Below are 12440 nucleotides of genomic sequence, written 5' to 3' on the forward strand. Positions count from 1 at the left end.
AAATCCCACTTTGACCCATTTAGAGTGCTCTAATCGAGTCAAAATGTATGACCGACCCCCACTAACTTTGGAGGCCCGACCCCCCGATGCCCACACCCCCCTGGACCCCCCTGGGGGTTCACCATAAAAACATTTCAAAAAATCGCCGGTTTTGCACTTTACATGAAAAAAATGCAGCTAAATGGCTATGTTTTTTCTTTATTTTTATTTATTTATTTATAATAATATTTATTATTTATATAGGTTAATAGTTTTGGATTTCGCTATTATTTACTATTTATTTAATTATATTAGCATATTAGTACAATTGTTCATTAGAATATAAGTAGGTTTACTTCCATTTAAAATAGAATACTAAGTTAAATAATTATAGAAAATTGTAATGATCGGTCTCGAATATTCATTACAACTGAAAAAATATGATTAACGTTTAACAGAATATGATTTCATTTCTATGATGTAGATTGTAAATTATAAATGTAAGTAATATGCAACAAGTAGGTTTTACAGTTAAACCAGAATTACGGGCCCTTCCTACATTCGGCCATCCTGCATTCATTCGACCTCGAATGATGGTGGCCATGGTTTAAGATATTCTGAAATGGTTGTAGTTTTCCTCGGACCTTCAGTATCTCCAACACGTACTACTTCATATCGTCCATGATTTAAACACTTAACAATTTTGTAAGGACCTAAAAACTTTGGTCTTAATTTCATGCCTACTCCATATTGTGTTCTTAATATCGCTACCAAATCATTTATTTTAAAATTCGTATCTGGTTTCCTCTTCTTATTGAAATTTCTAGGATTTTCTGCTTGTAGCATCTTTATGTTTTCTTTAGCTAATTCTCTTGCTTCATCCCTTTCAATATTAAATTCAGCTAAATCTGATTCTTCGAGTAAATCCCTTACATCAGTCAAATCATTTAATCTCATCTCAACACCTGTAAGTAATTTAAATGGTGACATCTTCGTACTTCGCGGTGGTGTGCTATTTAAAAATTGCTGAACTTTGTCAGTATATTTATACCACATTGAAGGATTTTCGTAGCTCAACTTAGCTAGCATCGGAACAACTATTCGGTGGATCCTTTCAACTTGACCATTACCACGAGGAACACCAGTCGCTATTAACAAGTGCTGAATACTCGATTCTCTACAATACTTATTAAATGTATCGCTCGTAAACGCTGTTCCTCTATCAGTTATAATGCGCTTTGGGTTGCCAAAAACAACCGCTTGTTAAAAAAGGGACTGACGAAAGTCTGTCGAAACTTTAATACACAAAAAAGCAATTTTCGTCATGAAAGCGAGACCACTATTGAGTGTGACATGTTTAAATGTAAAACACAAACAAAATCATGCACAGATAGACCGCGAAAATTATTTCGGTCTCGAGTGGTTAACCCCCCTTTTTTCCAAGCAGGCTGATTTTGATTGTGTTTTTATGCCCAAATTTTCAAACTAAAAACTTTTCTCAAAAAAAGAAAGAAGCAAAAAGACGGCCGAATGTCAGGAAAACTATCGAAATACAACCTGGCGCGTGTGTTTTCAGTGAACCCAGGCTGTATCTTCAGGGTTTTCGTTAGTTGATTTTTTTGTTCGGTTATTAACACTCGAATTTGTTGGATCCCGCGGATCCGAGTTGTAATACTCTTTGGATCGCGCGCAATGTGCTTACTGTGTAAGAACCGAGTGGCAACTTTGTTTCGTTCATTCAAAATGTCATTCATTCATGGAAATGAGTATAGATACATTTTGAATGAATTTTCACTATGAAGAAAACTGGTGATGGGTAAGTATGAGTATCGTTCCCTTTTTTGATAATTTAATAAATATACTAATTTTTTTTATTCTTTTATTTCATTTCAGGTACACAGCTACGATTTAATGATAATGTGGGTAATCTTTTAATGATCGCACTTGTGTAGATAGTTCATCTAGATAGTAGTTGTGTCTTGGTATATGTCACACATGCGGTGATAAGGGCAAGGGTGCTGGTCAAGCTTGTCAAGCTATGAGAAATTTATATCATACCAATTGTTTTATTTGTTCTTGTGGGTTTGCGCATATCGACATAATATTCCCCACTTGCAACACTATACTTTCAGTCATGGGCGTTGAACAAACGCTAGTGCGTCCAATAAACCGGGATATGAATCCGTTTCATCGAAATTTATAGACGCAATTCCCGATTCCGGCAAATCTTTTGAGCTGCTCATGTTCATGCGCTGACGCAAAGGCAAATGTGTAGGGCGGATCATTAGGGATTTTGGACGCATGGTGGCAGGCGTTTGTGGTGGCACTGCGGCAGGTGCGGCTGATACGCACTCCACATTTTCTCCAATTGTTGTAGAAGAACTGCCACCAACAGTGCTGCTACCTTCTTCTGGTATATTAGTGAATATTAAAGATTTATCCCGTTTAATTTTACGTTTCGCATATTGAAAGGGCGGCAAACCCTGTGACAGCTGTGTTGTTTATAAAGCTTGTGCGCGTTGTGCATCAGCGTATAATCGGTTATTATGGTACGTCGACATAAACGATGAACATTTGTACGCCATTAGGTATATGGAAGTCATTGATGTGTATTTGTTCGGCTGTGGTGCGTATATGCAATGGATCGGTGAGTACAAGTTGTTTGGTAATATCATCACCCAATTGGGATGCGACAACTTTATTATGGTAGAGCACGGCTCCGCCTAGTACACCCTTTGTTTGCTGACAACATTGTAATGTTTGTATAGCATCCAAAAATATATTGCTGGCCGTCTTCGGGCTGCGCAGTTTTGGTACGTCTTGAAAAACATGGCCATTACGTTGCAAAATCGGTAGATGTTTCGAAAATATGATATAACTTTTCCATGACGTTGCAAAATCGGTATATGTTTCGAAAATATGATATAACTTTTCGGAGAGATTCTTATACTGCGCTTGCTGTGGAAATTGATCGAAAACGCTTTGCAAATCACGATGAAAAAATTTTACCAGCGAAGCGAGCAAATCGGCGCGTTGGTCAAGTAAACGACCGGAAATATTGCGATCGGTGCCGACGGCCAACGTAAATCTACCAAATTCTTTAAGCACAAATTTGCCATTTTGCAACGTCATAATTTTGGGATTGAAGAAGCAATCTTTAAGAAAGTATGAAGTTCCCATTAGTTGACCACACAATGCCACTTTCTGGGTATCCGACACCCAACAGGGATGGAAATAGGGTACTGCCTTAACCGGATCATCTGCTTCATCTTCGAGGCACTCAGTATCGTAGACAAAAAACGATCATCGTCTCTTTGGCCATTTTTGCTCCTTTAATTTTCCGCACCGTATTTCTCTGCTACGAATCTTCTTTGTGTGCACTTTTAATGCAACCAAATTCCCTTTTAATTTAATACCATAATCTCTGTACTTTAACTTTCCCTGCACGGCTGGTCGAACTCAAGAGGGTTGGAATTTTTCTTATCAGTGCTAATTTCTACCTTTACTTTTAGAGTTGCTTGCACAATACGGTGACTTGTTGTTATAGCTAAGGACATATGTATATGCATGCTTGGCAAAAGATCTGTTTGTACCTATGTTTAATAGCTTTTAGTCTTATCTGCTATGAATATCTTTTAGGATTCGGGGTGCTCCAACATTTGAAAAACCATTCCGAATCTAAAATAATAACATTGAAAAATTTCGAGTGCATTTAAGCAACCTTGATGTGCGTTCGCTATTACTGATTGGTGGTGTTGAGTTAGAAACGCAGAAAAGTTCATTACCACAAGGTGTTCATATTGTAGTCGGTACACCTGGACGGCTTGAATGATTAGTAGTGGGTTTGTGTCGTTGACACATTGCAGATTCTTTGTTCTGGATGAAGCGGATGCATTGCTAAAACAGGGTTATACCGATTTAATCGATCGTCTTCATAAGCAAATACCAAAAATTACATCCGATGGGCGTAGTTTACAAATGGTTGTCTGCTCGGCTACACTTCATGCATTTGAAGTGAAAAAGATGGCTGATCGTTTAATGCCTTTTCCTACATGGGTTGATCTTAAGGGTGAAGATGCTGTGCCAGAAACTGTACACCACGTTGTGTGTATGGTCGACCCTCAACAAGATACCACTTGGCATAATCTAAGACAACATATACGAACCGATGGTGTACATGCTCGTGATAATGTACAACTACACAATCCTACACCAGAAACATTATCAGAAGGTGTTAAAATACTTAAAGGCGAATATTGCATATCTGCAATTGGGCTACATAAAATGGATCGTGCCATTATCTTTTGTCGCACCAAATTAGATTGTGACGATTTGGAAAAATATTTTAAATCGCGTGGTGGAGCTTGATGTTGTTGTTGTGGTGGCGATTGATGCTGTTGTGGCGGTTGCCGTTGTATCTACCAGTTCCACCCGAAGACAAGCACCCCGATGATGGGAATTAATTTATGATGGTAAGTAGGTAGTAACGATAGCTAAAATCACCTTAATTTCAAAATCAGTTAATTTAACAGGTGGAACAACGTTGACAAAACAACTACCTCAAGTGCTACTACAGCCAAACCACAGGAACGTGCAGAACCTGCGCACCACATGACGGAGATTGATACGCCAAACGGATTTAAAGGTATGATGGTAAACTATATTACGTTAAGGTAATAAAATATTAGCAGCCCAATTCCCTTCTTCCATTCCTCGTATTCTAAATAAAAATTCCTTGTGAGTTTTTTTTCACTTCTCGCTTTCCTCCTATTCGGAACAATATTCGAAAAAGAGGAAACTAGTTATGGGAGAAGAGTAGGTATTATGAATGTGAGGGAGAGGGATATTTCCTTGCCATCATAGGAGGTTTTCCACTAGTTAAAGGGAATGCATCAAAATAGTTAAAGGAAATTGGTTCTTTTAAGAAAGAACACTTAATTGTACAAATGTGTGCCAAAATATGTATTTGCATTGTACCACAATATTCTCACGGTTAATACAACCGCATCAACAACCACAATATTCTTTATTTTAAGTCAAAAGTATCATAAGCAACGGAAGAGCTCTTTGTATACTTGATGTAGCCATCCAGAAATTGCGCAAGGATTTTAAGAAGGCTTAATTAGATTTTTGTATATGGCGAAGGGCGGACTCAACTCGACGTGGCCGCCGGAAATTTGCTTTGCAAAATGAGAGCAGGCCTCTCCGGCGGATTTGTGTTATCCCGCCGTCTTCTTCTTATGCTCCTCAGTTGATGTTGCTGTGGCACCAATTCATTACTCATTTCACATGAAATGCAATAATGTGCGTGGTTTACACCTTATTTCTTAGTTTAAAACAAATTAGCAACAATCATTAGACCTTAAAAAAATTTTTTTTTTTTTTTTTTTTTAACAAAATAAGAAATGCGCAATGAGATTTCAATTGACAAAACAGCTGACTTCGAAAATTCGAAATTCCTATTCCCCAATTTTCTTCTCCCTAGGAGAAAAGAATTGGAGGAATTTTTCCACGGGAATATTTAGAATTGGTATGTAGATGTTTTAAGACAAAATCATGATTATTGATTCACTGGTATACTGTGGCAGATAGCGGATCTGCGGTAGGGTTCTGTTGGCCTCGTTCGTGGTGAACGAGAGCTGGGTTATGGGATTTGTTGGCCTCGTTCGGGGTGAACGAGAGCTGGGTTACGGGGTTTGTTAGAGCGGTTGGGAGTTACAAGTCTCCCTCACCCTCACTGGAGGGTGGCAGTAGGACCAATTTCGTGATTGGTCTGGTGGTTTGTCCCCTTGCCGTATCAAGTTCGACGACTCGAACTCGGTTATCGGGGCCATAATGGAGGTTGGCTATCCGACCTAGTCTCCATTCGTTGGGGGGCAGATTGTCCTCTTTAATGACGACTAAGTCCCCCTGTTTGAGATTCGATTGTGGATGCTTCCACTTAACGCGCTTCTGCAGTTCGGTGAGGTACTCCGTTTTCCACCGCTTGCAGAAGGTTTGATGCAGCGCCTTAAGTTTTTCCCATCGATTGACGAGTGAAGCGCGATTCTCGCTGACGTCAATCTCGGTGGCGCTAGTAGGTGGCCCCCGACTAGGAAGTGCCCGGGGGTGAGTGGCTCCAGGTTGGACGGGTCATTGGAAGATGGGCTTAGGGGTCGGGAGTTGAGACAGGATTCAATCCTACACAGGAGGGTGCTAAACTCCTCTAGAGTAAATTTATGATCCAATGCGATCTTTTTGAAATGGGTTTTGAAACTCTTGACTCCCGCTTCCCACAGTCCGCCCATATGAGGAGCAGCTGCTGGTATGAAATGCCATGTAAGGGTTTGGTGGGCATATTTAGAGAGGGTTTGGTTGCGCGCATCAACGAGGAATGCCTTGAACTCCGAGCGGAGAGCCCTCGACGCACCGACAAAGTTCGTCCCGTTGTCGGAGTAGAGGTTTTTCGGGCATCCTCGTCTGGCGACAAACCGACTAAACGCTGCTAGAAACGCGGCGGTGCTGAGGTCGCTAGTCGCCTCTAAGTGGATCGCCTTAGTTGCAAAACAGACGAATAGGCAGACGTAACCCTTTGACATGCGGCATCCTCGTCCGCTGTAAGACTTGATGTCAAACGGTCCTGCGAAATCCACCCCGGTGTTGGTAAATGCCCTGCTAAAGGTAGTGCGTTCCGTAGGGAGGGTTCCCATGAGTTGCGTTGGGGAACGTTTGCGGAATAGCGTACAGGCCTTGCAGTTGTGGATGATGGATCGGATCATGTTTTTGACCCGAGGTATCCAATACTGTGTGCGTAGGAGCCGCAGCATTAGTTGGTTTCCACCATGTATGGAAATGGTGTGGACAAACTGGACTAGGATACGGGTGAGTCGGCAGGCGTAAGGGAGGATTATCGGGTGACGCTCGTCGACGGGAACGTCTCTGGATGCGTTGAGACGACCCCCCACCCGAAGGACATTATCTTCGTCGATAAAGGGGTCTAGAGAGAGAATCTCGCTTTTGGTCGCGATGGGTTTCCTAGTTCTCAGAGAGCTTATTTCTTCGGCATAGTGGTTGGTTTGGGATATCCTGATGAGGCGGCTAGTCGTAGCCTTGATTTCGTCAGGCGAAATCTGGTGCGACTCTGCTTTAAAGGACATTTTAGTTTTTGGACGTGTTCTACTCGAGAATCGTATAATGTAGGAGATTACCCGCAATGCCCTTGATAGATCGGAAAACCGATCAAGAATATCCTCGCTATTGTTGATGTTCGTTGCTACATGCACTTGCACTCGTTTTTCTTCGAAGTTTGTGTGGTACTCCTGTTCGCCCTGAGATGGCCATTTCGTTTTGCCTTCTTGCAGCCAAGAAGGTCCCTGCCACCACAAAGAGTTGTCGACTAGGTCCGTGGCTGGAAGTCCTCTGCTGGCTAAGTCCGCTGGATTTGATGCGGACTCGACATGATGCCATGGTTTCGTTCCTACCTTCTCCACGATTTTTGTCACCCTGTGAGCTACAAATGTTGACCAGGAACACGGGGGTTTTCGAATCCATGCTAGGACGATGGTCGAGTCTGTCCATAGGTGCATGTTGAATGTGCCTAAGTTCAGGTTCTCCATCACAGCTTCCAAAGTTTCTGCCAGCAAGACGGCACCGCATAACTCCAATCGTGGCAATGAAATTGTTTTTACTGGTGCCACCCTCGTTTTTGCCATGAGTAGACTAACGTAGATCCTATCGTGGATCTTAGCTCGCGCGTAAACCGTAGCCGCGTAGGCTTTTTCGGACGCGTCACAGAAGCCGTGAATTTCGATATCGTTGGTTGGTGTGAAGTGCACCCACCGAGGTATACGAATCTGGTTAATGGCGGGGTACTCCTGCATAAAAGTTTGCCACCGATCTAAAGTAATTGCGGATACCGGTTCATCCCAATCCGTCCCCTCCAGCCAGATGTTCTGCATTAGTATCTTAGCTACGATGATAACTGGAGCAAGCCAGCCTAACGGGTCGAAGAGTTTGGCGATGGCAGATAGAATCGCCCTCTTTGTTAAGATATCCTGGTTTTCGATTGGTTTCGCTGTGAAATAAAAATGGTCGGAATGCGCGTTCCAACGGATTCCTAGGGTTTTTACCATGCTCGCGTCCTCGAATTCCAGAAAGTCTTCCGTAAGCCTGTGAGGTTTGGGTATGCCCTGTAGTATCCTACTGCAGTTAGATGTCCACTTTCGCAGAGGGAATCCTGCTGACTTTAATGCAGCTGTGATTTCATCGCGGGCCGCGATTGCTGCCTCGATGCTATGCCCCCCTGCAAGGACGTCATCGACGTACATACTGTTTCGCAAGATATGCGCTGCGGTTGGCAGAGACGCCTCGACGTCATCAGCAAGTTGATGTAGGGTTCTGATCGCTAGATAGGGGGCACAGTTTACCCCAAAGGTTACCGTGTTGAGCTCAAACACGCTGACAGGGTCCTCTGCTTTGAGTCGAAAAACTACTCTTTGGTATTGGGTTTGATTTTCCTTTACCCAAATTTGCCTGTACATCTTCTCAATGTCGCTATTGAAGACGTACTTGTAGAATCTCCATCGGAGGAGCAGTATTGTTAAGTCGGATTGAAGTACTGGGCCGGTGTGTAGAACATCGTTCAGGCTTATGCCATTGGATGTCGGGCACGACGCGTTGAATACGACCCTTACTTTAGTCGTTGTGCTTTCTTCTTTGATCACCGCATGATGCGGTAAGAAATAGCAATCAGTTGATTGTGGTGGTACTACGGTGTGCACCTTAGTCATGTGCCCTAACGTGACATATTCTGTCAGTACCCTATTGTATTCCATCTGTAGGGCCGGGGTCTTGGCTAGGCGCGTCTCGTTCCGATAGAACTGAGAGCAGACGCTCTTGAGAGATGGGCCCAAACAGACGGTTTTTGGGAAGCTTTGTTTGAATGGAAGGGCGACAGTATATCTTCCATCTGAGTTCCTTTCCGTTGTGTTTTTATATAGTGCCTCGCAATACGCATTATCTTCGGTCAGGGCCTTTTTTGTAGGTACGTTTTCAAGTTCCCAGAAAGCGGCTAGCTGCTTGTCTAGGCTAATTTCATTGAAAAAGGATACTCGTGTATTGGTTGGGTGAGGTGCATCTGCACGACCGGTTAAAATCCAACCGAAGACGGTTTCTTGGGCGAGAAGCGTATTTAGGACGTTCTTCCGTATACCGTTTAGTATGATCTGGGGATAAATATCGCCTCCAAGTATGAGGTCGACTGGTTCATTAATAAAGAACCTCTTATCCGCCAGAATCAGATCAGGGAATGCTTGCCGAGTCGTTGCGCTCACATGGCAAGTCGGAAGGTCCCCTGTTAATTGAGGCAGGACTAGGGCCACTGTATGGATGCTCACTAAGGGGTCTGTAAGCGAACCTAAGTTAATTGAGCATGATTCCTTTACCTGTGCAGATGGTGTATTATTTATTCCTGACACCTGCACATGCAAACGTTTGGACGGAAGGTTTATTCGCTTCTTTAGTCTTTCAGTTATGAAAGAGCATTCGGACCCAGAGTCTATCAGCGCTCTGGCGGAAAATTTCACCCCGTTGTAGATTATATGAACCCGCGCTGTTCCTAATAACACCCCTTTAGTGGTGTTAGCATGACACGAAGAGACGTTATTAGCATTATCTTGTCTTTTTTCAGGCTCCATCCTTGCCCTAGCCTGTTGTGAGGTTGAAGGTGTATTATCGGTGGTGTTTTGGGTCCACCTTTGAGGAGTTGTTTTTGGTTGTGCTGTCGGAAGATGGAGCAAGGTGTTGTGCCTTGCATGGCACGTGCTGCAATTAAATTGGCTAGTGCATCGTGTCACGGTGTGTCCACCCGACAGACAATTCAGACAATAACTATTGTTCTTGACAAATTCGATTTTCCCTGACGTAGACAACCTACGGAATTTTTGGCAATTTCGTAATTTGTGCTCCGTACTGTTGCACATCTTACATGCCGATTTTGGTACGCTGGCTTGGTAAACCCCAAGTTTTGTAGAGTTTTCCCTAGAATTCGAATTTTGACTTTTGGGTGCTTTTGTAGTTTTGTTACCCCTAAGATCGGAAACCGTCTCTAATGTCTGGAAGCGATTGGACAGGAATTTGTCCATATCCTCCCATTTCGGAATATCTGTTTTCCGTTCTACGGTCTGTTCCCAAAGAGCCAGTGTAGATTCAGGGAGTTTTGTGGAGCATAAGTAAGTTATAATTGCATCCCAATTTGTGATGTCAATATTATGACATTGTAGCGCAGAAATGCAATTGTTGATCTCACGTTGCAATTTTTTAATTGATGTTCCACACTCCTGCTCGACTGCCGTCAGATTAAATAAAAGTTTTAATTGTGTGTTGACGAGGATACGTTTATTTTCGTACCTGTCGCTTAGATTCTTCCAGGCGGTTGCAAAACCCTCGTTTGTTAATGAGCACCTTCCCACTATTTCTTTTGCCTCCCCTTGCGTTTTTTGTTTTAAATAATATAATTTCTCGACATCTTTCAGATCAGTATTGTGGATGTATATCGCCGTGAACATATCTCGAAAAGCTGGCCAGGAGAGGTAGTCGCCTTTAAATACATCGGTATCACAAGGCGGCAGCCGCATTTTATGTCCACGGCGCGAGGAGTCTTCCTCCTTTGCTTCATCTTTCGCCGGCTGTGGGGTGATAGCTTCGGCTTCAGCCGCCACAGCAGACATGCATTGCAGGTAGCATGCAAAGCAACTTTTATTTTTCTTTCTTAATGAGCTGAGCTCATCTTTGGACAGTTCAGAATTGCTGAGAAGACTTTCATATGTGGACTTGGTCTTCTTCCATAGTGCCCTTAGCTCCTCTTGCAGTAGTGCAAGGGTGTGCTTGTTCCGGGATTCGGCCGGGGTGGAGTTGAACTCTTGTTCAAACTCCACTATGGAATCAGCCAATCTAATATAAGTCTCCATTGATTTTATTAATTTGAATATTTTGTCTCTTTGAAGGTGTCGAGCTCGGAGGTAAACGACTTAGTGGCTTTGGTGTAAATGCAACCACAACAAAAAATTATAAGAATGTTTTGTTTTTTTTTTTTTGTTTTTTTTTTTTTAACGTATTCCAGCTATCAATCCTGCTGTGATTGCGCTGTATAAGTAAAAGCTTTAAGCACACACGAATTCTAGTCTGATTGAATGTGTTAATACAGATAGCAATCTTATGTGAATAGTGATAAGCAAAAATTTAATCAAATGTAAATTTTGCCGTGAATGTAATGTGGCCAGTGATATGAACCACTTATAGAAATCCTCAGGAGGATTGTGTAAGCCACAGATAGAAATCCTGACGAGGATTTAATGTGTATACAGTGATATGGAAATAAACACAAATAGAAATCCTGACGAGGATTTAGTGTGGATAAAGTGATGTAAATATAGTGATATGCAGCACAGATAGAAATCCTGAAAGGTTCTAGTGTGTACAAAGTGACAGCAAACACAGATAGAAATCCTGACGAGGATTTAATGTGTCTACAGTGATGTGCAATGCAGAGAAGAAAATTCGTCTGCAAATATTTAATGTGTCTAAACGGGTGTGTTAGACACAGATAGAAATATTCTCCAAAAAATTTGGCGTGTTTAAAAAAATTAAAAACGCAGATGGTAATCCCAATGTGGATATAATGTGTAATGTTTGAACCACAGATAAAAAATCCCAATGAGGATTTAATGTGAAACACAGATAGAAATCCTGACGAGGATTAACTGTGTATACAAAAGGGTGTTATGTGAACGTTGATGAGTATCGCCGAGTAGCCAACCAGGGTATCTTTCCCAATATAAATAAGAAAATAAATGTGTGTTCCAACTTAATGTGGACCACTGCACTTTTAATTATTTATTATAAAAAACGCTGAAAACATACAGCTATATAATATAAAAACGATCAGTATAAAATTGTGTTTGTGACCAATTGTGATGAGCCACTAGCCACCCAACGTAGTGATACTTTTTGGCTTTTGGTAATATTTCAGCTTGCAAACTGATTACTAAAGTGACTTCTGTGATAGGCAAGCTAAGGCTATCAACCAAGTGAAAATATGGTTCCTGACTAGGGAGTTTTGTCAATGACTGTGACGACGAGGGGTACAATACAGTGCAGTGATGAATGTGAAAAAAAACTAAAAAAAAATCACTGCCTGTCTGCCTTGAGCGGTGTCGAGTAACCCTTACCACTGGTGGGGGGAATTACCCGATCGTCAAAAGGCGATTGTGTGCTTAAAAAACACGAAATCTAACAATTTTCACTTGCTTTGCCTCTTTTTGTAACTATCACACAGTGCACTTTTACGTAAAACACGTAAATTAAATTTAAAAAAAATATGTGCAATACCAAGCAACCACGTACCTTGTGTTCTTATTTGATAAATTGATCGTTGGGCAGAGATGTGTTGGTGTGATGGACTGATTAATGTGATGATGTGATGA

At 41.9% G+C, this 12440-nt stretch overlaps 1 protein-coding gene and 1 pseudogene across 5 annotated transcripts in view; one reads left to right on the top strand and one right to left on the bottom strand.

Annotated features, from left to right (window-relative positions):
- The window catches only part of tw (Protein O-mannosyl-transferase 2), a 2413568-nt gene that overhangs the window by 1202844 nt on the left and 1198284 nt on the right, over window positions 1-12440 (top strand). The window lies entirely within an intron of this gene.
- LOC137238740 (uncharacterized) lies at window positions 2032-3159 on the bottom strand (annotated as a pseudogene).

The sequence above is a fragment of the Eurosta solidaginis genome, chromosome 1 (genome assembly GCF_040869045.1).
Source record: "Eurosta solidaginis isolate ZX-2024a chromosome 1, ASM4086904v1, whole genome shotgun sequence".
NCBI classification, from domain to species: domain Eukaryota; kingdom Metazoa; phylum Arthropoda; class Insecta; order Diptera; family Tephritidae; genus Eurosta; species Eurosta solidaginis.